At 42.7% G+C, this 24,486-nt stretch overlaps 1 pseudogene across 1 annotated transcript in view; it reads left to right on the forward strand.

The window, feature by feature from the left end:
- Window positions 1–24,486, forward strand: part of LOC146839544 (aldehyde dehydrogenase family 3 member B1-like) — a 386,047-nt pseudogene that overhangs the window by 248,232 nt on the left and 113,329 nt on the right. The window contains exon 6 of the transcript XR_014981105.1: window positions 17,159–17,240. The product of XR_014981105.1 is annotated as an aldehyde dehydrogenase family 3 member B1-like (transcript). The remainder of the gene's footprint in view (window positions 1–17,158; window positions 17,241–24,486) is intronic.

The raw sequence follows: 24,486 nt of genomic DNA on the forward strand, positions 1-24,486 counted from the left end.
TCGTTTAGGCAAACCCACTGCTCTCCTGTTGGCTGACATAGATAGGGCCTTTGACTCTTTGAGTTGGACGTATCTCTTTGTGCTGTTGAGCCGCCTTAATTTCTGTCCACATCTCCTGAGGTATATTGAACTTCTATATACAGATATTACAGCCTCCGTCTGTGTGGCAGACACCGTTTCTCAAACTTTCTCTGTCTGATGAGGCACCCGCCAGGGTTGCCCCTCTCTCTCCGTATCTCTTCGCACTTGCTATGGAGCCACTTCCAGTGTGGGTGGGGATGGACTCTCAGTACCGGGGATTTGAGTGACCTGGGACAACGTCGGATCACATATCGCTGTATGCAGATGACGTTTTTTTTTTTCTTATGCGACCAGACCGTTCTGTATCTAGACTCCTCAGGATCATGCAGATCTTTGGTGAAACATCTGGGCTATACATGAACCCCCGTAAATCCTATCTATGGCCTATACGTAATGTAGGATATATCGGCTCATGGTCCGAGGAGGTTAGGGTGGTGCAGGATGGTTTTAAGTACCTTGGGGTCTTTCTGGCTGCCTCAAAGCCCCTGTCTTGGGAAAGAAATCTAGCTCCGCTGTGGATACATCTACCGCTCTCTCTATTTGGTAGATCCGCCATTTTTAAGATGGTCTCCCTACCCCATTTATTGTATCAACTTCAAAACCATCCATATTTGATACCACCTAGTTGGTTCACGCAACTAAATGCTACACTTCAACACTTTCTCTGGGGGGGTGGTGCAGCTCAGGTCGCTTTGAGGACCTGTTTTCAGTCAACCTATTGCAGTGGGTTGGCAGTACCTGATATTCAGACATTTTATGCAGCTTCGCACCTACTCATTGGTCGGACCCCACCTATGTGGTCGAACGGTGGCTGATGGGTGAAAAATCTTTATATTCTGTCCTGTATGCTGGTTCAATCCAGAAGGCGTTGTCTCCGGCGACTGCCACGGTCTTTAGGCTCTGGAAGCGCACTCTCCGGCAGCTGGGGTGGTGGGGCAGAATAACAAAAGAGGCTCCCCTTTGGCATAATGGCCTCATGCCGCAGCTGGCTGGCCTCCCTGGTTTCTCGGGCTGGGAGATAATAGGAATTTCAAACGTGGGGGATGTCCTTCATGGCCAGACACTGAAGTCCTTTCAGGAATTACAGCAAGATTATGCGATGCCTCGATCGCAATTCTATAAATATCTTCAATTCCGCCATGCCTTCTCGCCATATTTAGCACTTCAGGAGACCATACCCGATTTTTGCCCTCTTGAGGCTAAAGTGTTTATGGGAGGATTAGGGGAACACAAGATTGCAAAAATCTACCGCACACTAGTCACGAATAGCCATACAACACTATCCAGAACACGGGAGGCCTGGCAGGCTGACCTGGGCCCATTGGATGATGAGGATTGGACTGAGGCGCTGGTATCTCCACGAGGTGCCACCATAGCGACTCGACTATGATACATACAGTTCAAATCCCTACACCGGGTGTATTACATGAGATATCGGCTCTGGCGAGCAGGGCTCATCACATCTCCACTTTGCTTGAGATGCTGTGTGGCCGAGGGAACTTTCCTCCACACAGTATGGTCATGTACATCACTCTCGAGGTTCTGGCATGGATGTCGCAGGTTTTGGGTTGGGATGTCCCTCATTCACCCAGACTAACCCTCCTACAACTCACCGACGACATTGGGGGAACATCTACAAACGCCACCTACTGTTACTGAGCCTCACACTCGCGAAGCGAGACATTGCGAAAACCTAGAAAGATACCTCCCCGCCCTCTCATGGGGCTTGAAAGAACGGTTTGGATTTCTGTATGGGGCTGGAGATACCTATATTTGCTGCTCGGGCTGCCCTCTGAAACACCCCAAGTTATCAAAGAGATGGGCAGACTTCCGGGGGATTTAGTTGGAGCCTAGTCCTAATCAAACAATGGATTGATGTTAATACAGTTGCTATATGGCGGGATATTCAGATTATGAGAATGTTGAGTCTGCATTCATGGGTTGATTCTACATGCTCTATATTTTACAGTGGATTAATGACACTTCAGTTAATTGTTATTGTAATAAGTTATTATGCACAACATCCTCCTCTATATATTTTGCTACAAAATGTCGACATCAATATTTTTACCATGTATCCATCGCTGCTTAGGTATTAGGCCTCTACGGGCGTATCTTGACTGTTGACAATAACATTTTGTTGTGAAAAATAAAAAGTGGCTAATGTACTCTTACATGTTCCGGCAGTAAAAACCCTAAATTGCCATTTTTTAATATGAAAGGCTTGTAGTCCTATTAGCAAGTACAGAGTTACAAGCTGTCATCCCATACCAAGGTCTGAATAGGACTGCTAAAGTTGGTACTGCAAGGTATCAAAACAATCCATGTATTAAATCCGATGTAATGGTTAAATCAAAGTTAATGTGGCTGGTGGGCAAAGTGCATCTTTAGAAGTTGCCACATTAGTTGCCCATAATCTCCAGCGGCAGTTTGCTGTTGTAAACAGGATCTAACCTTCAAACAGCGTTCTGTCCTCCTGGGGAGACGTGCTGATGACTCCCAGGAAAAGGAGAAAAAAAATAGGGGCCTGCACGGGAGAGCAGTGTTCTCCCTCCTGCAGGTAACCACATGGGTGATGGCTCAAAAGGCAAGCTTCAAGAAGAAGCCGCCTTTGAAGGGCAAATGGGAAACACTTTGGAGAAGGTCTGCTCTGTTCATGAGGTAGACAGGCTAGCACTATGGAAAGGGAAGGGAAAGCAAGTTGTCAAACTGGTTTTACAGAAGAGTGCATCCCCATTGATAGCCATACCTCTGGGTTTGGATAAGCAGCTCTGAATTCCAAGAGAGGGGTTCTGCCACATTTGAGGTGGGCAGAATGGTGCATCCTGGGGTAGCCTGATGCCACACTTGGTAGGAAGTGGTCATCAGGAAGGAGGAAACGTGGGCTTTGCCTGCTGTATCATGTTCGCAGAGAAGTCGTCTCTGGAGCCTAGCCAAAACAAGAGACTCCAAGGGTCAAATGAATGACCTCCTGTTTGCAGCACAGGGCCACAACAGCTGAAGAAGCCTACTGGGGCAAGTTTGTAGTCCAAATTCTCAAACAGCCACTTTCATCGCTATGCAACACCAGGGACCAAGACCCGACGCTCAAAGTTGCACCCGAGTTTGCTGAGCCTGGACGAGTCGCTGGAGTGCAACTTGGTCACTCAGAAGGCAAGTTATCATCCAAGGAAGGATTCCACTGTGCTCGTGACATCGGGTGACTGACGCCAAGTCGTGAAAGTACTTTTGCCAGGACCGAAAGCAATTTGAGGGAGTTCGTCCCTTCTGGCCAGGATTACCTCACTGAACCTGTGGACCGAGGATTAGTCGCAGGAAGTCTCCCGTAGACTGTATTGCATCTAAAGTTTTATTGAGCATCTTCAACATCCTGTATCCTTTTCATCAGGATCACTCCATAGGAACCTACAGCCAAAGGATAAAAGTGCCTGGGACTAACTGAGGAATGTTCCTACCTTCAATGCAGCTGTTTCTGCGGACAATACTAGTCCCCCTGAGTGGCTCCCTGCCAGAGTCGGTCGCACAAAGTAACTCTAAATAACCACATTGATGCTTACCGGGTGTTTTTCTTGAAAAGGTTTCTGTGTCAAATCTATTGAATTTGCCATTGCTTGTTCTCAGTTAAGTGAAAAAGTGCATATTTACTATACCTTGTAATTTCCACCCTCTGGTGGATCTTTTTCATTGTGGTGCCTAAAAATACATAAAAATAAGCTTTGACTGCAACATACTTGCTTTAAAAATATGCACTTTTACTTTCATGGCTTTGATGGAAATTAGTCTTTGGTTAGGGATGGTGGGCTTAAGATGTGGTGTGTGAGCAAAGCAGAGTGAAACCAACATATCTGTGGAGTCCAGTGTTGAATAGCGTTTTGCATCCTCCAGACACAAGACAGAGGGCTTAGGTTGTTCAAAGGTTGGTTTGGTTTTGCAGTGTATGGATTTTCAAATTCTTCAGGCAAGAGAGCTGGTGTCATGCTGTCTTATTCTTTTTGTATGTGTTCTTTGATAGAGATGTTGATGTAAAGGTTGGAACAATGTGATTTAGCCTGGGGCATCAGCTGGAGTTGAAACTCTCCAGTTTATTACAAAAGGCTGGCTTCAGTTTGTGGTTCGTTGTTGATGTTAGCAAATAGTAGAACTTCAGTCTTATTTGGATAGAGGTTTTGGTCTGCACTAAATAAAAATGAGACAGAATTTTATTGGCTAAGTTTAAGGGGCTAAGAAGATTTTCAGGGAAAGATTTGTGTTGTCATCGAATTGATGGATTTTGATGCTTCTGTCTATGAACAGCATGCCGATTGGTTCCAAGTAGATGTCGAAGGATACTCGCTTGGGGTACACCCCCAAAGGTGAACCATTAAATGACAATGTCAGAGACTATGTATGCTTGCAGCTTGTGGATGAGGGCTTAGTGGTTACATGTGTCTAAGGCTGCAAAGATGTTAAGTAGGATGAAGAGGTAGGAATTATTCTTGTCAGTGATCAGGTGGGTTTTGTTGACAGAGGCACGCAGTCTCTGAGCTGCAGTGGGACCAGAAGCTAGTTGGTTAACTCTATAGAAGTTTTTTTCTTGCTAATCTGGTAATTGATGGTAGTCTGTTTCCTTGATTATTTTTCTGGTGGGTTATAGGGTGGTAGTTTGGTGAGATCTTCTATGCGCAGGGTGGGCTTTTTCATCAGGGGCAATTAGTTTTGTTCTAAGGAACTCATCACCCCCCTCGCTGTCAAACCCAAACACTACATCCTCCTGGGGGACCTTAACTTTCACCTAGACGACCCCACTGACACCAACATCACTGACCTCCTGGAAAGACTAGACAACGTTGTCTTCAAGCAGATCATCACCGACCCCACACACAGTGCCGGACATACACTGGAATCCATCTTCACCCCCAATAATAGAATAAAATACAGCCACCCATCACAACTCACCTGGACAGATCATGCTATTGTACACTTCACCCTCATCGTCCCACCACACACCAACCCTGTCCAGGATGGCGCTCCCCACCGCAGCTGGACCACTGTAGCCCAGCAACAATGTACAGACTTCCTCAGAATTACCCAGCCCAACTTCATGGAAAACCGGGCCAAACAGTAGAGAACTTCAACGCCTGGATCACCAACACTGCCAAACAAGTTCCCTCGTCCAAACCACCCAAGATGCACAGACCCACCAAATGAGCCAGCTAGTACACACCAGAACTCAGCACAGCACAACACGAATGTAAACAACAAGAAAGAAGATGGCAGATCAGCAAAAATGACATCGACCAAGCCACCTCCAAAACCGCCCTCAACAACCACCACTGCCAGCTCAAAGTCTCAAAAAGGGAGGCCCTCACATGGCGCATCGAAATCAGTACCAACAGAACCACGGAACTATTCACCATTATCCAAGAATTCAACACCATCCGCATGTTCCAAAGGATATTTGGATGGCTCCCCAACAGCAGCAGAAAAATGGTGACACAGGCCCTCATCACCAGCCGACTAGACTATGGCAACAAACTTGTGCAAGTACTCCAGACAATGCAGAACGCAGAGGCCAGACTTATCCTCAACCTGCCTAAAAGAGCACACATCACCCAGCACCTCAGGGACCTCCACTGGCTCCCCATCCACAAGAGATACCAGTTCAAGCCTCTGACCCATGCATATATAGCACTCCACAACATCGGACCACACTGCGTGAACCACTGCCTCACCTTCCACCAACCCACCAACCCACCAGAAACCTGAGCTCCGCACAGCTTGCCCTCACACAGACAACTTGCATCTGCCGCAGCCACACAGGAGGACGCTTGTTCTCTTAACTCGTCGCCAAAGCATGGAACACCCTCTCTCTCCACCTACGCACCTCACCCTTGTTCAACCACTTCAGGAAGAGACTCAAGACCTGGCTCTTTGACTGAGACCCCCTTGGGTGATAAGTAGCGATGTGCAACTACTACTTGATTGACTGATTTATAAGGTCACCTGAAAAGATTTCTTGATTGAGGAAGGCATTGATAATGTTGAGGTGAGGTGTGAGGGCATTCTGTGGAGTAGTATTTCATGAAAGATGAGGGTTGAATGTAGTCTTTGGATGTGGTGACCTTGACGGACTTGAGGATGCAAGAGGGTAAAGGCTGTCCATTTGCTGGTGTTTCGAGGTGGGTAGGATGCAGAGTGCATATCTGGTTGCTCTTCTTTATGTGAATCTCAATTCTGTCCATTTTGTCAGTTAAGAAATGTGTAGGAAAGTGGAGTAATATGTGCTGATGCTACTTAGGCCTCACCATGTAATATTAACTGATACCCCAAAGAAGAAAATGTATTTAGCATTTCAGAGTACCAACATGGACGATATGTAATTGGCACAACTCGAAGGAAATCTGACACCAATTTATAAAAATAAAGCAGATTTTTATATAAATGTAGATAACAAAATGAACACAATTGGATGCATATAACTCAGTGTAATTCATTACTGTAAACTTTATCATTGCGGTAATAGTGACAATCGGCCACTTGCAGGTAGAGTTGCGTTGAAACCATGGAGGGTAATGTGATGCGGGTCTCAGGACCAAGTCACAACAGTCAGTTCAGTTTTACCTGGCCCGAGAGGCTGGGGTGCAGAGCTGGCCTGACTGTCCTTGGTGCTGAAGCGGGAGCCACAGAAGAGCCGGGTTTACCGCTAACATGGTGCTCGGGAGAAAATGGATGCAAAAGGTTGACAACAGGTCCACTGCTGTAGTTGGCTGAAGGTGTTGCCGGGCTCCCTCTTGTGGCAGTATAAAGTAAAGAGGGTGGTAACTGGACTGGTCACCAACAAGCCTTGGTAGCGGTAAGATCAGCAAGATGGACGGTAGCTGCCTGAACCTTGCTGGAGGTCAGGACTACATTTCCTTTAATGCACTGGATCATCTACTTTTGGGTGATTCCTCGGAGGGCCAGATTGCCAGGGATGCTTTGGGTCTGGGATGTTGTTTTTACCTGTGGTTGCAAGGGACTAGTGCCACTAGTCCAAGGGAGTCTGGAGTTACCTTTGGCTCTCAAAAGGATCCCTCTGTCTGGGGGAGCTGGACATTTTTCCTGGATGAGCCACAGTTGTGCAGTTCCAGGAACGTTGTCACCGGTGCAGAGTATCCTGCCTTTGGTTTGTGCAGCTCCCACTGTTACAGACTTGGGTCTATTGTTTGTCCTTCTTTGCAGCCTTCACAGATCTGAGAATTATGGTGTCAGGGATGTCCTTTAAATTCTAGATTTAAGAGTTTCAGGGGTGTTTGAGCAAGTGGCCAATGGGCTACGTGTCCCAGCGGCTAATCCGCCCCTGAGGTGACCACATCCAAGAGTTGTTTCACCTTTTCTATCCAGAACCCTCTATTTTGCGACTTAAAAAAATGGCAGAAACCTCCCTTGGCTGTACAGATGATGTAGCCCACCCTAGGAGTGCAGCCAGCCTTCTGGGGGTGTATGCCCTCTGACTAACTGATTTATCCACCTGTCCAGGTCTAAATGTGCCTGGGTGCTTTTTCCTTTGGGAATCAACCTGCATGCATATCAGAGGCGGGGCGTGCTTTGAAGCTCACTGCCTTGATGTGCCAATTCACTAGCCATCCTTTCAGGGAGTGAGGTGTCACCTCCTTCCCAGCCAGGCCTTTAGTTCTGACTCCTGGGATCATTCACACTGCCTGGCAGTGGGTCAGATTCCTGTCTGGGGTTTGGCAGTTGCAAGCTGCCAGCCAGAGCACAGGAAATGCTGGGCAAACCAGGTGGGCAACATCTAAGTTAGCCACCTGGGTGCAATGCACATCAACCCTTACATGGAAATCATGTCACGGGTGAAGAGGCATGTTTTTTGATACCAAACATAATGACATTCGGCGGTACTATAATATAGCTGTCGACCTCGAGTGTGCCAGCCCATGTTATACTATGGACCGCTAATCACTTATAGTATTCCTTAATGGAAAGGCCTAGTATAGTAACATATAAACTTGCATGTATATGTCCACACCATTAATATACTGTGCCCTGTCTGCTAGGCTTGGGAGGCCTACCTTAGGGGTGACTGACATATATTAAAGATAGTGTATTGACTTTGCCACTCAAGGTGAGGGCTAAGTCGAGTTGCAGACGTTTGCACTGTTCCTCCAGTCTGCATTGGCACACCTGATGTCATCTGTTCTCTTGGGTCATTCAGGGTGGTACAAAAAGTGGTTCAGGCCCTGGTGACCCCTTTAACATCTAAGCCCTGGGTAATCTTGGTACCACTTTATTAGGAGACTTATAAGAGGGTTACAGTCCTTACCAATTGAGAGTACTGATTTGCTACATCATGTATGTTTAGGGAGAGATCACTGGCATTGGGGCCTGGGCAGCAGGCTCCACTGCACTTTTAGAGTCATTACCATCATCATTGGGGCATAAAGTGTGGGGGGGACCATACAAGAAGGGCATTGTTCTACAAAATGGTCGATGGCATTTTGCTTGTTGACTGTATGTGGAACTGGAGGGTCTGGCAAACACAATATTTGGCCATCTTGAAAAGTCTTCTGATTTTAGTTGTGCCGGTGGAACATATGACTGGGTTGACAACATCTACTTGGTAATCATGTAAAAAACCACACTCTGGGCGCTCAACTGAAGTATAGGGCACTGTATGAATTAAAGGTGTACGTCTAGGGGGGTGCTCCGGGGGGAAGAGTGGTTGGATACCAATTCTACCACATAAATTCCTTCAGAAAGAGGGAATACAACACAAAGCATAAGGGTTCTACCAAGAGCACACAAATCACTATTTACAGTTTAGACACATAATTTCACTGTAGTATATCCTACATCCATGTGTCCATCACCAAAAAGATAGTCCTTCACCAAAAAGAAATAGCAGTCTGATCAAGAATAGGGAAAGAACCTACACCACACCGAAAAAACAAGAGGAAGGCACTTGAGTAGTCACCTAATTTGATCTTCAGTGTCTCTCACTATTAAACTATATTCGTCAATCTTGAAATACCTTATATTGGTGTATAAAAACACCCCTGTAAATATGTATAAACACCTTCATTAGTTATCCAAGATGCCTTCCTCTATGGTAATTGTATATAACATATCTAAGGTTCACCTTCTAACTTGCTACTAAAATCCTTGCAAGTGAAGGGTTCAACAACATCCTTGTGATTTATTAGAGGGAAAATCAAAGGTTCCACTGCCTAAAATACAGAAAATAAAATGATATATAGTGTGTATATTTATACACACTCATTGGCAATGCATATAATAATGTAAGATCACCTGCCGTTGCGATTAATATTTAACACACGACACAAAATGGTGATTGATTGTATACTCGCTTACCTTATTTATGCGCAATGGAGTAAGATTTTCAATCAGACATGCGTTAAATCTCTGATGGTACAATTTTGTAAAGTAGTTGAGCACGTGTTCATGACCTACAATTCACAATAACATAGCTGTCACAATTGAGCAGGGGCAAAGGTATATCGTCTTGAGTTGCCCCACACTGCTCACTATATTATTCATGTCATAACTAGACTTATAGTATTCTCTATTCTTGTAACAAAACTATTTACGTATAATTTTAAATAGTTTCAGAGAGATAGATACTAGACTTAAGACCCATCATCTGTCAGGGGTTAAATATATAGGTACTCGATAATATGCCCCCCTTCCCCTTTATATCGTATTATCACAGTTAAGCATAAGGTACTACGGTCTCGGCTTGCAAAGTATTTCCTGGAGAGACTGTTATCTGTCCGGATTTTAAACTTCGAAATAAGTTACATGTGCATAAAACTTCAAGAAAAACATTTTGTTAAATAAATAATTAACCTTCAATATATGGTCAAATCTTGAGAAAACTACAATAGTTTCGCTAAAAATGCCTTACCTTTTGGGAGACTCCGTATCGGGCATCCCAATCGTTTGGTGTGCACCGCGGTCGCCATCTTTGTCTTCCTATGTATACCAATTTACGTAACCATAAGCAATCCTAATCACCTACGTTAGGATGCAACTCTAAGCGCCATCTTAGAGTTGTTTAGTTTGAATATAATATATCCTCGCAACTCTTAATTTCTGAGTTATTCTTAAACAAACTAAGAGTGTACGGAACTATATTTATAATGTCATGTGTATGTACATATTAAGTGGTAATATTAAATAAACCTTTGTGTACCTCGTATACCTTCATTTACCAATTATAAGTTCTACCACTTTCAGTTATTAACATAATGTTAATTTTATATTTGCAATACTATGCTTGATTATTCTAGTTCCTGAGGTTAAAAATAAGTATTGGTAATTTTATTTTCCACGATAACCTTAATCTTTATTATAGTCAGAATTACACTGCCATCTTAGATTAATATAGTTCACGCGCGTTTCAAATTATATTTTATATATATATAGTATGGTATTCATCTTACAGTAGCTGTTGTAAGTTAGCATTTTCACAATATTTAATAATGTTCTCTTAACTATAATATACGCTGAGAAAATGTTATTTTCTCTGCATGGCATTCAGTCAGCTAGCTACGGTCTTTAGCGTGGTGATAATTCTAAATGTACCATTCTGCGATAGACTCTTGTTATTCAGTTTATCTGCTCAAAGTAATGGTAAACTTATATGCCATCGATAATCCTTATTGTTCTTGTCATAATAAACGTACGCCCCATCTTAAAGTGGTAGAGTTCTAAATCTTAATCTCCGTGTATCTATTCTTATTCTAATCATTCGGTATGTAATATAATTTACAAAATGAATTCAAACTATTCAAAAGGTGAAAAATAGTACCTGAAACCAAGATTGACACCTTTGTGTGTATGAAGAGGGAAGGAAAGAAAAAAATATTATTCGTTTGAAGAAAAGTACATGTTTAAAGTAGAACAAAGTAGACATGGAGTGAGACGGGGAGAGGTAAAACATATGCTAATTAAACAATCTAATTTTCTCATTTGTTTCATGTGACTATCTTAGTAGTTACATAGTAATTTGAGTATTTACAACATTATCTGTAAATGGATGATTTGAATATTGTTTCCTAATTGCACAACAAGGGTAAGGAAATCATATAAGTCACTGGTGACCCATCATATGGACTAACCCAGATCAAATTACAGAGTCTAATTATAGACCTTTGCTCATATTCATACATGATAATTAACAATGTTCATAACAGTAAAAAAGTATGACAGATTAAACGTATCAGTTGCCTAGGAAATACTGTAATTTGCTGTCTATGTTCAATCCCTTTTCTACTGCCTTAAATTTCATAATCCAGACTGCTTCTCTATGCCTCAACTGTAGTTTCCTGTTGCCACCACATAGGTCATTTTTCACATGATCTATACCATGGAAACTGAATTTGTGGGCAGCTTTGTCATGTTCATTTTGTACAATATGTGAAACAATTGGATATCTCATATCACCATTTTTCAGTGCCCTGAAATGCTCAGCAATTCTCTCACGAATACATCTGATAGTGCTTCCAATGTAGATTTTTTTTACAAGTACATATGATTGCATATATAACAAATTTAGTATCACAATTTATGAACATCTCAGTTGTATAGTATCCAGTATTGTTATAGTTAAAGCGTTTCACTTTATCAACTGCCCATCTGCATCGTCCACATTTGTTAAATCCTTTAAGGTGTTTGCTTAACCAGTTACCTAAATGTCAGGCTTGGTGTTGTTATCAGATAAGGTTGTAATGTTTTATCTGATATAAGTATTTGCCAGTGTTTTTGAGAGCCCTAATTAGTTTGTTACTCTCTGTACTGTAATTCGTTACTAAACTGATTATCTTAGTATCTTGAGAGTCTTCTCTCTTAGAGACTTGCTTAAGTGTATGACTCCTCTTCAATTTGTATATTTTATTTGCAGCATTATTCACAACTTTACTATCATAGCCCCTAGTTGTAAATCTATTCTTCATATCTACAATAGTTTCTTCAAATTCCCTCTGCTCGGAGCAATTCCTACGGGCCCTCACCATTTCTCCATATGGAATGGAGTTAATTTGATTCTTAGGGAGACAACTTTTGCATGTAGTAGGGCATTACAACTAGTACTCTTGCGTTACATTCTACTACATATTTTATCTTCTACAATATAAAGTTCAACATCCCCAAAATAATTTGCTGTCTGTCAAAATGAGTAGTGAACTTCAGATTATATTAGTTGTCATTGAGATAGCTGAAAAATTATTCTAGTTCAGTACCTGTCCAAAGTAATAAGCAGTCGTCAATGAACCTCGCCCAGTAGTAGATATTATTGATCCACTGTCCTCCTTTTGGGCCCCAGATCTGCTCTGCCTCAAACCAACCCATATAGAGGTTAGCAAAAGATGGAGATTAATTTGTCTAGTATAGTTTTGGCTCCAGATGTGACTGCAGGTTTGAAAAGAGGTTTAGGATTTTATCCTGTTACAGTTAATGATTGGTATACAACCAAAATTGATCTGTACAAATTTGTAAGATTATTGAAATTAAAAAATACATTCAACCAATCATAGTAAGTCTAGTAGTTATGATGTTACACCAGAACTCAGGGACCTAACTATACAAGACATATATAATACTAAGACACTGTTATCTCTAGCTGAAAATGAAGATGGCCCATGGACTATGACTAAACCTTTGGAAGATGTAGAGCTTAGTAGATGTAGAGCATAGTACAGACTTAAGCATTGAGAGTGGTTTAAAAAATAAATCGAGGTGGACTCCCCAACTAACATCGGGTAACAACATAGATGTTTTTTACAAAGCCATGAACCTGGAACTTGATAAGATTATCACTAATAAGAAAACTAGGTGGATTTTTCCAGGATGTGATAATCTTACAAAGGCAGAGAGATATGCACTTGAAGAGTTAACCAGTAATCAAGAGGTGACAATACGCAGGGCAGACAAAGGTGGGAACATCGTTATGATGAATAAAACAGACTATGTTGAGGAGGTTTTATCACAACAAACTGGACAGTAATCCTATGAGAGGATTAATGGAAAAGATTAATAAGGAACTGAAGAACTGGTATGACAGAAGTTTGATTAATTATGATGAATATCTCTACCTATCAATTGTGCACCCAAGGTATCCATGTTTATATACCCTGCCAAAGTTACAGAAGAACCCCATTAGACCACCAGGCAGACCGATAATATCGGAAATAGGGGGCCCTACAGAAAAACTTTCACAATTTATAGATACATTTTTGAGACCCTATGTGAATAACTTCCCGTCATATATGCAGGACACCAAACATGTTTTGAATCTAATGAAGGAAGTCACATGGGAACCCGATATGATTTTAGTGACTTTAGATGTGATCTGATTGTACACTAATATATAGCATGATTTAGGTGTCATGGCTTTAACAAACGAGCTGTGGAATATTTTGAACACACTGAGATGTTAATTGAAATGACTAAGATTGTATTGTAAAATAATGTGATTCTTTTTTTTTTTAAAAGTGGTATAGGCAGATACTTGGGACTGCGATGGGTTCCAGATTCGCTCCGTCTTTTGCTAACCTCCATATGGGTTGGTTTGAGGTGGAGTGGATCTGGGGCACAAAAGGAGGACGGTTGATCAATAATATCTACTACTGGAGGAGATTCATTGACGACTGCTTATTACTTTGGACAGGTACAGTTACTGAACTAGAAGAATTTTTCAGCTATCTCAATGACAACGAATATAATCTGAAGTTCACTACTCATTTTGACAGACAGCGAATTGTTTTTTTGGATGTTGAACTTTATATTGTAGAGGATAAAATATGTACTCGAATATACCGCAAGAGTACTAGTTGTAACGCCCTACTACATGCAGGAAGTTGTCACCCTCAGAATCAAATTAACTCCATTCCCTATCGAGAAATGGTGAGGGCCCGTAGGAATTGCTCCGAGCAGAGGGAATTTGAAGAAACTATTGCAGATATCAAGAATAGATTTACAACTAGAGACTATGATAGTAAAGTTGCGAATAATGATGCAAATAAAATATACAAATTGAAGAGGAGTAATACACTTAAGCAAGTCTCTAAGAGAGAGGACTCTCAAGATACTAAGCTAATCCGATTAGTAACGAATTACGGTACAGAGGGTAACAAACTATTTAGGGCTCTGAAAAAACACTGGCATATACTTAGATCAGATAAATCGTTACAACCTTATCTGGCAACGACATCAAGCCTGACATTTAGGAAAGGATTGACGCTTGCCAACATGATCAGTCCCAGTTAACCCCGTATACAAGCCAATGGTAACTGGTTAAGTCAACACCTTAAAGGATTTTACAGATGTGGGCGATGCAGTACATGCAGTCGGGCAGTTGATAAAGTGAAACGCTTTAACTATAACAATACTGGAGACTATACAATTAGGATGTTCGTAAATTGTGATACTAAATTTGTTATATATGCCATCATATGTTCTTGGAAGAAAATCTATAATGAGACTCTGTAATTTGATTTGGGTTAGTCCATATGATTGTTGTGCAATTAGGAAACAATATTCAAATCATCCATTTACAGATTATGTTTTAAATACGCAAATTACTATGTAACTCAGATAGTCACATGAAGCAAATGAGAAAATGAGATTGTATAATTAGTATATGTATTACCTCTCCCTCTCTCTCTCCATTTCTACTTTGTTCTACTTTAAAAATGTACTTTTCTTCAAACTTATATTTTTTTCTTTCCTTCCCTCTTAATACACACAAAGGTGTCGATCTTGGTTTCAGGTACTATTTTTTACCTTTTGAATAGTTTGGATACATTTTGTAAATTATATTACATACCGAATGATTAGAATAAGAATAGATACACAGAGATTAAGACTTAGAATCTGTGTAAACTCTACCACTTTAAGATGGGGCGTATGTTTACAAGAACAATAAGGATTATCGATGGCATATGAGTTTACCATTACTTTGAGCAGATAAATAGAATAACAAGAGCCTATCATAGAATGGTACATTTAGAATTATCACCACGCTAAAGACCGTAGCTAGCTGACTGAACGCCATGCAGAGAAAACATTATTTTCTCCGCGTATATAATAGTTAAGAGAACTTTATTTCATATTGTGAAAATACTTACTTACAACAGCTACTGTAAAATGAATACCATACTATATATATATATATAAAATATAATTTGAAACTCGCGTGAACTATATTAATCTAGGTTGGCGGCGTAATTTTGACGATGATAAAGATTAAGGTTATCGTGGAAAATACAATTACTAATACTTATTTTTAACCTCAGGAATGAGAATAATTAGGCATAGTATTGCAAATATAAAATTAACATTATGTTAAGAACTGAAAGCGGTAGAACTTATGATTGGTAAATTTAAGTATACGATGTACACAAAGGTTTCTTTTAATATTACCACTTAATATGTACATACAAATGACATTATAAATATAGTACCGTACACTCTTAGTTTGTTTAAGAATAACTCAGAAATTAAGAGTCACGAGGATATATTATATTCAAACTAAACGACTCTAAGATGGCACTTAGAGTTGCATTCTAACGTAGGTGATTAGGATTGCTTATGGTTACGTAACAGTCTCTCCAGGAAATACTTTGCAAGCCGAGACCGTAGTGCCTTATGCTTAACTTTGATAATCCGATTATAAGGGGAAGGTAGGCATATTATCGAGTACCTATATATTTAACCCCTGACAGATGATGGATCTTAATTCTAGCACCTATCTCTCTGAAACTCTTTAAAATTATACTTCAATCGTTTTGTTACAAGAATAGAGAATACTATAACTCTAGTTATGACATGAATAATATAGTGAGCAGTGTGGGGCAGCTCGAGACCATATACCTTTGCCGCTGCTCAATTGTGACAGCTATGTTATTATGCATTGTAGGTCATGAACACGTGCTCAACTACTTTATAAAATTGTACCATCAGAGATTTAACGCATGTCTGATTGAAAATCTTACTCCCGTGTGCATAAATCAGGTGAGCGAATATACAATCAATCACCATATAGTGTAGTGCGTTAAATATTAATCGTGACGGCAGGTGATCTTACATTATTAAATGCATTGCCAATGAGTGTGTATAAATATACACAGTATATATAATTTTATTCTCTGTATTTTAGTCAGTGGAACCTTTGATTTTCCCTCTAATAAATCACAAGGACGTTGTTGACCCCCTCACTTGCAAGGACTTTAGTAGCAAGTTAGAAGGTGAATTTAACCTTAGAAATGTTATATACAATTACCATAGAGGAAGGCATCTTGGATAACTAATGAAGGTGTTCATGTACATTTACAGGGGTGTTTTATACACCAATATAAGGTGATATTTCAAGATTGACGGATATAGTTTAATAGTGAGAGACACTGAAGATCAAATCAGGTGACTACTCAAGTGCCTTAGTCTTGTTTTTTCGGTGTGGTGTAGGTTCTTTCCCTATTCTTGCTCAGACTGCTGTTTCTTTTTGGTGAAGGACTATCTTTTTGGTCATGGACACTCTTTGAAAGCTAATCATGGGTGTAGGATAGACTACAGTGAAATTATGTGTCTAAACTGTAGTGTAACTGACTGCTTTCTCTTTGGGTTCACAGCCCTGAAGAAGTCTTTTTGTGCTAAAACACAAGACGAAAAAACACGTGTTGGCTATCAGTGAATTTATCATTGCATCAAGCTGTATCTTGGAGGCTATCATTGAATTTATCTTTGTATCAAGCTGTATCTTCGAAACAGACTCAACTGTGAATATTGGAATAAAGAAAATGAAAATTTGGAACAACATAAAGAGACTGTCTCAATGTTTTTGAATGATAAAAACATTTCTTTGACTGTAAATAGTGATTTGTGTGCTCGAGGTAGAACCCTTATGCAACATATGACAGGGTCACTGCTTGTGCCTGGGGGGTGGGGATGAGGGACTGTTTATAGATCTTTACCATAACTTAGCTGAAGTGTCATCTTTCAGTTAGGGCCGAGGTCTTTGCATAGGTTTGTTGTCAATGCATAGAGCAGTGATTACTTATACTACTCTCTTGTAACTTCTCCTTAGGAATGTTTTGCTGTGGTGTGCGGAGGACCCCAGGAAACCACTCAGCTGCTGGAGAACAAGTTTGATTACATTTTCTTCACAGGTGAGCTCAGATCTCCATTATAGCATGTCTCACTTCCCTGGAATGTATGTTGTGTTGCAGATTGCTCCTCATAATTGGCCAACGTGGTATACATTTACTATACAACACACTAATTACTTTGTCATTGAACTTCTATCGAGAGCAGCCTATCATCAGTTGTCATTGTGTAATATGAATGAGGACATTTTGTCAAAAGCTTAATTGACAAACAACACAAAAAAACAGACACGGTAATTTCTTAATTTAGCATGTTCTGCTGAAAATATGAAAATGACTATTTGCACCAGAGGCATCTTTAGCATGATTTGACATGAAATGGCAAGTGCTGCCAAGTCTCCTTTTGGTGGTTGGTTTTGTCCCATATGTACCTTTGTATTTTGGAAATTTTGAACAAAAATGGACTTTGGAGACACTTCCTGTTGTGGGTGTCACATGAGACAAGAACTAACAGCAAAAATATGGCAACAAATGACTTGCCATAACAATAAACAAATTAGAAATGCACATACTTAAGGTACTTTTGTAGGTAGAGTGGGAAGGTACAAGCGGCAGGTCATCTTTTCTCCCTGTTAAAAGGAGCATTGGCTAACCAATATATCTGGCTTGTATTTTGAGGCCTGTTCAAAACTGCCTGCTGCACTGACAAAACCAAAAATAATTGCTTTCTGTGTGCAGTGCATCTTTGAGATAAAGTATGTATTGTGTGATAACTCAGTGTACTCTTGAGATGTAAAATAATCATCATGCACTGCAAAGCAAGCACTCCATAGCAGCTGTGAGAAATTGGGTTGTTGGTTGACTGGGCTGTAAGAAACAGCCACAATCCTTTGCACGGTGAACCACAAAACCCTGGCTAGTTTGGCACAAAAAAGCAGTCAGGCTTATCTTAAAGGCAGTGTATAAAGTATTTACACAGCACGCAAACAGCAATAAAGAGAAAATACAGCACAAGAAAAATTCCACACCAATTTAGAAAAATAGAAAAAATTGTAAAAAAACTATTTGACACAAAAACAACAAAACTCTAATCAGTAGAACCAGAGTTATGACTTTTGAAAGTTTTTAGTAAAAACCGGCGCCTAAACGATCAAAGCATCATCCACGGACATCTAGTAGTGCGAGAACTGTTCAAATGGCCGACCGCCATTTTGAAAAAGAAAAATGGAATTTTCTTTTTCAAAATAAAAAAATGATACTCCCATCTTCCATGGCGGGGCTGGTGGGACATTAGGGTTTGCCTGGCAGTGATGGACTGTAAAAAATGTCTACATGTCTGCCCATCTAAATTGGGCAGCTGGACATGTAGCCTCCCTGCCAATATAGCGGTTCGCTTGCCCAATTTATGGGTTGGCGGACCTTTGGTTTGACCATGGCAGAGATTACTCTGTTTCTGCTGTGGCCAAAGTTTTTTAATGGCCCTGGGGAGTAAGGGTATTGCTATATGTTGTGCTGTCCCTGAGCTGCCACTGTCCACTGTTGCTGCTCCTCCCCCATCTCCCGTTCTCCATGTATGTGCCCCTGAAATCTCCCTTCCTGGTTTGTTGTGCTGCCACTGTCCTGTACTGCCACTCTCTGTTGCTGCCTCTGGCCCCTGCGCCTCTCCCCCTTTGTTGTCTATGTGCATTTTGTTTGCCCCTCACTCCTTGTGCTGTTGTGCTGCCCCGTTCCTGTTGTTCCACTGCCCTTTGTTGCCGTGTCTGCCCCCCTTCCATCCATTCTCCATGTGTCTGCCACTCCCACCTGGCATGTTGTACGGACATTGCCTCTGTGCTGTCACTGCTCTCCATTGCAGTCCCTGCCCCTCTCCCCTAGCCCCCCTATTTTCCATGTGCATGCCCCTGCCCCCTCCCTTCCTGGTCCGTTGTGCTGCCACTGCCCTCCGTTGTTGTCCCTCCTTTGCCTACCTCATTCTCCATATGTGTGCCCCTTCTCCCTCCCTACCTGATCCATTTTGCTACCACTGCCCCTTTGGTTCCACGACCCTCCTGCCTGTCCTTTGCTGCCACTCCTGTGGGGCTGGATATATATATTTTTGTAATGATTTACTGTACTGCACTCCCAATTAATAGTTGTCGTGGTATCACACACGGGTCCGCGCTGGGTACCGCAGTAACCACTGTCTCAATTATTTATTTATTTTTGTTTCTTGTCAAAGGGTATGTCCACCCTGCTTCCTTCTATGTGTTTTGAAAATAATATTCAGGACTTGCGGACTGAGTCCTGTAATGGATGTTTCAGCATTTTGTTGAGGCTAGCTAATCAAATCTTTCGGTACCACGGTACCAGCCTAGGTACCACAGTACCTGAATGACCCAAAGGAGTAAATGCTGCCTGTGCCAATCAGAGGGCTCCAGTTTTAAACAAGCATTCGAAATGCAACCAGTCTCGCATTTGTTTGAGTTAGAGCTATTGCCTTTGTAAATGGCAAAGTATTTTTCTTATGTGTTATGGGGTGTATGTATGTGGTGTGTAGTGGAACTATATGGGTTGGATTGGATTAGTTAGTTATGTAATTGTGTGGCGTGGAATTGTGTGGAGTGGATTTGTGTAGTGGCATTATGTGGCATGGTGTGCTGTGGAAATATATGGTTAGCAATTATGTGGCATTCGGTGTAGTGGCATTATGTGGAATGGGATTGTGTGTTGTGGAGTGGTAAGTAGATCAGTTTAGTTATGTGTTGTGCTGTTGAATTTTGCGGCACAATGTCGAATTGTGTGGTGTGGATTGGATGTATGTGGTGTGTTGTGTAATTGTGTTGTTGAGTTGTATTATGTGATTTGGTGTTAAATTATGTGGTGTGGACTGGAAATGTGTGGAGCTGAATTGGGTGGCATGGAACTGTGTGTTTAGCTTTGCGTTTTTGGTGACGGAAAAGGACAAATAGGTAGGAGCTAAGCATCAGATCTGTGTGTTTAAAAAAAGGAAAGAGTTGGAGCTATTGGCATTGTAAATGGCTCTTATCTATGTGTTATGGATTGGAGTGGATGTATGTGGGGTGCACCATTTATGGGGTTGGATTGGACTTGTTAGTTGTGGTATTGTGTGGTATAAAACTGTGTGGTGTCCATGTGTGTAGTGGAATTAAGTGGTATGATGTGCAGTTGTATTATGTGGATAGTAATTATGTGTTTTTGGGTGTATTGGAATTATGTGGAGTGGGACTGTGTGTAAGTATCTGGAATTGTATTTTGTGTTGTGGAGTGTTATGTAGTGGAGTTTAAAGAATACATTATGTACAATTAAATGACTATTAAAAAAGAATTAACAAAAAATGTGTGCTATTTTTTTTTCTTGCAATGCTGGCAACCTCTTCCTGCCTGTTGTAATGCTTTTTTGTTATGAATGGACGGACATGAACAAGAGGAGGGTGGAGATTTAGAAATAGTACCTGAATTACAACACAAGCAGCGGACGGACACTAGGAGAGCATCAACAGATGCCACATTCCAAGGGCACACTGAGGTGGTGCTGAGTAATGCTGAAGTGGTACTGAGGTGGTGGTGTGCTGGTGCAGATGTGATGCACAGGTGATGCTGAATGATACTCAGGTGGTGCTGAGTGATGATGAGGTAGTGGTGTGCTGGTGTAGAGGTGATACTGAGTGTTACTGAAGTGGTGCTAAGTGATGCGGAGGTGGTGCTGAGTGATGCTATGGTGCTGAGTTATGCTGAGGTGGTGGTGCTGCGCTGGTGCTGAGTTGGTGCTGTGTTGAGGTGATGCTCTGCTAATGCTGAGGTGGTGCTGTGTTGGTGGTGGTGCACTGATGCAAAAATGGTGCTGATGTTTATGTTGTGCTGCGTTGGTGCTGAGGTGGTGCTGCACTGATGCTGAGTTGGTAGTGAACTGATGAGGAGGTGATGCTGAGGTGATAATGAGGTGGTGCTGAGTGATGCTGAGGTGCTGGTTCATGCGAAGGTAGTGGTGCTGCACTAGTGCTCAGGTGGTGATGAGAGATGTTGGGTTGGTGTTGTGCTGAGGTGATGCTGCGCTGATGTTGAAGTGGTGCGGTATTGGTGCTGAGTTATTATTATTATTATTATTTATTTTTATAAAGCGCATAGTCACCCGGAGGTATCCCAGCGCTGAAGAACCCTAAAACAGAAAAACTGAGGACCGAGGCTGAGTTCACGAGGGGGACATAGGAGCTAGGGAAAAAGATGTGTCTTTAGCAGTTTCCTAAAACGAAGGTATTGGGGTTCCAGACGGAGAACCCGAGGAAGGGAGTTCCAAAGACGGGCCGCATGGACAGAGAACCGTCTTCCTCCTGAACGTGCTTTCCTAAACCTTGGGGCGTTGATGAGATTTTCTGCGTTGGAACGGAGGGATCTCGTGGCTATGTAAGGGGTGATGAAATTGCGGAGAACTGGGGGGCCTTGGTTGTTCAAAGTTTTGTGCACCAAACACAAGGCTTTAAATTTAATTCTCTCCCTTATAGGGAGCCAATGCAGGAGTTTGAGGGCAGGTTTGGCCGATGATCTTGCCGGGGTGTTGGTAATGATCCGGGCAGCAGTATTCTGAATCCTTTGCAGTTTATTCAGTGTTGCTTCCGGTGCACCCAGATAAATCGCATTACTATAGTCCAGTCTTGATATAATAAGACCCTGGACTAATAGTTTTTGTGATTTCGGAGGAAGAAGGGGCAGGACTTTCCTCAAGGATTTTAGAAGACCGAAACAGGTCCCTACGACCTTCTTTGCTTGCGGGGCGAATGAGAGTTCCGAGTCAATCCAAACACCCAGACTTTTCACCTCTGTCTTTGGGTCTGGGGGAGGACCTAGACATGTTGGCCACATGTCCAGAGGAAGTGAAGTTCCTTTTGAGCCGAGTACAAGGACCTCGGTTTTTGTCCCGTTTAGTTTTAGCGCTGATCTATTCATCCAATGATGGACCTGCGTGAGGCAGTTGAGGAGATCAGCTTTCTGTTGTTTAGGGTGGGACAGAGACACCACTAATTGTGTGTCGTCAGCATAGCTGATGACACTCACTCCGAAAGGGGTGATAACCTCCTCCAATGTGGACATATAGATATTAAATAATGTGGGGCTCAGGGAGGAGCCCTGAGGCACACCACATTGGAGGGGCATTTCGGAGGAGCGGGCGTTCTTCTCCCAGATCTGATAAGATCGTTGTGTCAGGAAGGATGAGAGCCAGGATAAGGCTGTGCCTTCCAGACCAACTCTTGCCAGCCTTTCGATGAGGAGTTGGTGGTCAACGGTATCGAACGCTGCGCTAAGGTCGAGGAGGATCACTGCCACTGATCCTCCTCCATCCAGCAGCGTTCTGGCTTCCTCTACCGCCGCCAGGAGGGCGATGTCCGTGCCCTGTCCTGGTCGGAAGCCCGTCTGGGAATTTTTCAGTTTGTTGTTAGCCTCTAGGTACTGCGAAAGTTTCTTGTTGATGAGTTTTTCCGCGATTTTACTTACTCCTGGGAGTAAGGAAATGGGCCGGTAATTCGCCAGGTTTTCAGGGTCAAGAGTGGGTTTCTTCAGTAAGGCCTTTACCACCGCCTTCTTCCAGCTCAGGGGCACAACTCCCTGTTGAAGTGACGTATTAATCAACTGAGTGAGGGAGGGGATGATAGAAGGGGCTACCTCTTTAAGGATCCGAAGAGGAGCAGGATCTCTGGGGGAGCCGCTCTTCATGGAGTTGAGCGTCGTCCGTACTTCGTCTGAGGTGACCTGGCCCCATGTGGACAGGCCGGTGGAAGAAGTCGGATATGGGAGAACGGTTTCTTCCCTCGGGCTCAGGGGAGGAATTGAATCCAGGATTAATCGGATTTTGTCCTGGAAAAAGTTAGCCAATTGTTGGCATTTCTCTTGGTCAACTTTAGGGTCAGAAGGGGGTCCCCGTTCTTGTTCTGGTGGTTTTGAGAGTTCTTTGAGGATAGCAAATGCTTCCTTCCCGGAGCCACCCGCTCTCTCTATTCTCTCCTGAAAAAACACGCTTTTGGTTTTCCGGATAGCGGTTTTATAATTGAGAAGAGAGATGGAGTAGATATTTTTATTTGCTCCTGTTTTATCACGTCTCCATCAGCGTTCGATTTTTTTACATTCTTGCCGTAGGGCTTTAAGCTCTGGAGTGTACCATGGAGCAGGGGATATCTTTTTAAGCTGTTTAAAAGTAGTGATTTTTGGAAGCAAAGCGTCGAGAGACGACGTAATCCAGTCACTGAATTGTTTATCGGCCGCATTCGGGTCCGAGGAAAGCTCGGGAGTGGAATCTGTAAGAGAACGGGCCCATATATCAGATGACAATTTGTGCCATTGGCGGTCGGTAACCTGGGTTTTAGGAGTTGAGTGATTAGATATGGGAGTTTCCCAGAAGAACGGAACCAGGAGATGGTCAGTCCATGGAAGGGTCACCGGAGGGTTGGTGGTCATCGTTGGAATATTGGTAAAGATGGGGTCCAATAGATGGCCCTTCTCGTGGGTGGGCTCGTTGTTCACCAGACATACCTCTAGAACTGTAAGGTCATGTCTGATGTCCGCGGCGACACGATCCGTTGGATCAAGGAAGTGGAGATTGAGATCACCTAATAACAGGAAGTTGGAGGTGGAGGAGGCTAGTTGGGAAATGGATTCAACTATGGAGTTGGAGAAATTGCCTGGGGCCCCAGGGGGACGATAGGTCAGAAGCCCCGCCACAGTGAAGGCTGGGGAGATTTGGATGGAGAACTGGCCGCACTCACAATCCTCGATATCAGCGTTAATCATCCTACAGACGTATCGTTCCCTGTGGATTATGGCTACCCCGCCTCCCCTCCCTTTAGGTCTATTTAGCGTTTGGCAGAGATAACCTGTGGGGAGGGCTGTGACGACATCCGGATCGGTGCAGTCAGAAAGCCATGTCTCTGTTAGGAACATTAGGTCGAAATCCTGATTTTGGATTAGGAGATTTACTTCGGTGGCGTGTTTCGGGAGGGAGCGGCAGTTGAGGAGTCCAGCTTTCAGAGCCGGTCTGGTGATTTTAGGGGGGGGAGTCGGATTGCAGTATGAGCAGGTCGAAAAGACCTTACCTTCCGTAACCGTGTGGTAGCAGGTCAGGGTGGTTTTCGGACGTAGGGCTCGTAGTGTATCAGCTGTATACATCACTCGCTCCTGAGGGTCACCTGGCAGAGTAACGGGGCCACGGGCCGTCCGGGTCCGGACGGGCCCAGACGGGCTTACCTTTGGCGCGCCTTCGGCGCGCTGACGGCGCGCCCGCTGCGCCCGTCCGCTGCGCGTCCGGTAATTGCACATTATTTTA

Source organism: Triturus cristatus, chromosome 4_1 (assembly GCF_964204655.1).
Source record: "Triturus cristatus chromosome 4_1, aTriCri1.1, whole genome shotgun sequence".
Taxonomy (NCBI): Eukaryota; Metazoa; Chordata; class Amphibia; order Caudata; family Salamandridae; genus Triturus; species Triturus cristatus.